Source organism: Drosophila subpulchrella, unplaced genomic scaffold, assembly GCF_014743375.2.
Source record: "Drosophila subpulchrella strain 33 F10 #4 breed RU33 unplaced genomic scaffold, RU_Dsub_v1.1 Primary Assembly Seq397, whole genome shotgun sequence".
Taxonomy (NCBI): domain Eukaryota; kingdom Metazoa; phylum Arthropoda; class Insecta; order Diptera; family Drosophilidae; genus Drosophila; species Drosophila subpulchrella.
The window spans coordinates 45,001-47,756 of NW_023665619.1; the positions used below are offsets into that span (position 1 = coordinate 45,001).

The 2,756-nt window shown below is 37.8% G+C and overlaps 1 pseudogene; it reads left to right on the top strand.

Moving 5' to 3' along the window:
• Nucleotides 1-2,756, top strand: part of LOC119562189 — a pseudogene marked incomplete at its 3' end in the record, with an annotated part of 3,175 nt that extends 419 nt beyond the window's left edge.

The following is a 2,756-nucleotide window of genomic DNA, read 5'->3' on the forward strand; positions in this document are numbered from 1 at the left end:
ACTGCTTAGAGGTTAAGCCCGATGAACCTGAATATCCGTTATGGAAAATTCATCATTAAAATTGTAATATTTAAACAATATTATGATAATAGTGTGCATTTTTTCCATATAAGGACATTGTAATCTATTAGCATACAAAATTTATCATAAAATATAACTTATAGTTTATTCAAATTAATTTGCTTGCATTTTAACACAGAATAAATGTTATTAATTTGATAAAGTGCTGATAGATTTATATGAATACAGTGCGTTAATTTTTCGGAATTATATAATGGCATAATTATCATTGATTTTTGTGTTTATTATATGCACTTGTATGATTAACAATGCGAAAGATTCAGGATACCTTCGGGACCCGTCTTGAAACACGGACCAAGGAGTCTAACATATGTGCAAGTTATTGGGATATAAACCTAATAGCGTAATTAACTTGACTAATAATGGGATTAGTTTTTTAACTATTTATAGCTAATTAACACAATCCCGGGGCGTTCTATATAGTTATGTATAATGATATTTATATTATTTATGCCTCTAACTGGAACGTACCTTGAGCATATATGCTGTGACCCGAAAGATGGTGAACTATACTTGATCAGGTTGAAGTCAGGGGAAACCCTGATGGAAGACCGAAACAGTTCTGACGTGCAAATCGATTGTCAGAATTGAGTATAGGGGCGAAAGACCAATCGAACCATCTAGTAGCTGGTTCCTTCCGAAGTTTCCCTCAGGATAGCTGGTGCATTTTAATGTTATATAAAATAATCTTATCTGGTAAAGCGAATGATTAGAGGCCTTAGGGTCGAAACGATCTTAACCTATTCTCAAACTTTAAATGGGTAAGAACCTTAACTTTCTTGATATGAAGTTCAAGGTTATGATATAATGTGCCCAGTGGGCCACTTTTGGTAAGCAGAACTGGCGCTGTGGGATGAACCAAACGTAATGTTACGGTGCCCAAATTAACAACTCATGCAGATACCATGAAAGGCGTTGGTTGCTTAAAACAGCAGGACGGTGATCATGGAAGTCGAAATCCGCTAAGGAGTGTGTAACAACTCACCTGCCGAAGCAACTAGCCCTTAAAATGGATGGCGCTTAAGTTGTATACCTATACATTACCGCTAAAGTAGATGATTTATATTACTTGTGATATAAATTTTGAAACTTTAGTGAGTAGGAAGGTACAATGGTATGCGTAGAAGTGTTTGGCGTAAGCCTGCATGGAGCTGCCATTGGTACAGATCTTGGTGGTAGTAGCAAATAATCGAATGAGACCTTGGAGGACTGAAGTGGAGAAGGGTTTCGTGTGAACAGTGGTTGATCACGAGTTAGTCGGTCCTAAGTTCAAGGCGAAAGCCGAAAATTTTCAAGTAAAACACAAATGCCATACAAATATAATTATATTATATAAATCAAGCTAATTAATATACTTGAATAATTTTGAACGAAAGGGAATACGGTTCCAATTCCGTAACCTGTTGAGTATCCGTTTGTTATTAAATATGGGCCTCGTGCTCATCCTGGCAACAGGAACGACCATAAAGAAGCCGTCGAGAGATATCGGAAGAGTTTTCTTTTCTGTTTTATAGCCGTACTACCATGGAAGTCTTTCGCAGAGAGATATGGTAGATGGGCTAGAAGAGCATGACATATACTGTTGTGTCGATATTTTCTCCTCGGACCTTGAAAATTTATGGTGGGGACACGCAAACTTCTCAACAGGCCGTACCAATATCCGCAGCTGGTCTCCAAGGTGAAGAGTCTCTAGTCGATAGAATAATGTAGGTAAGGGAAGTCGGCAAATTAGATCCGTAACTTCGGGATAAGGATTGGCTCTGAAGATTGAGATAGTCGGGCTTGATTGGGAAACAATAACATGGTTTATGTGCTCGTTCTGGGTAAATAGAGTGTCTGGCATTTATGTTGGTCACTTGTTCCCCGGATAGTTTAGTTACGTAGCCAATTGTGGAACTTTCTTGCTAAAATTTTTAAGAATACTAATTGGGTTAAACCAATTAGTTCTTATTAATTATAACGATTATCAATTAACAATCAATTCAGAACTGGCACGGACTTGGGGAATCCGACTGTCTAATTAAAACAAAGCATTGTGATGGCCCTAGCGGGTGTTGACACAATGTGATTTCTGCCCAGTGCTCTGAATGTCAAAGTGAAGAAATTCAAGTAAGCGCGGGTCAACGGCGGGAGTAACTATGACTCTCTTAAGGTAGCCAAATGCCTCGTCATCTAATTAGTGACGCGCATGAATGGATTAACGAGATTCCTACTGTCCCTATCTACTATCTAGCGAAACCACAGCCAAGGGAACGGGCTTGGAATAATTAGCGGGGAAAGAAGACCCTTTTGAGCTTGACTCTAATCTGGCAGTGTAAGGAGACATAAGAGGTGTAGAATAAGTGGGAGATATTAGACTTCGGTTTGGTATCGCCAATGAAATACCACTACTCTTATTGTTTCCTTACTTACTTGATTAAATGGAACGTGTATCATTTCCTAGCCATTATACGGATATATTTATTATATCTTATGGTATTGGGTTTTGATGCAAGCTTCTTGATCAAAGTATCACGAGTTTGTTATATAATCGCAAACAAATTCTTTAATAAAACGGTGCATTTATGTATTTTTGATTTGAAAATTTGGTATAACTCCAATTACTCAGGTATGATCCAATTCAAGGACATTGCCAGGTAGGGAGTTTGACTGGGGCGGTACATCTCTCAAATAAT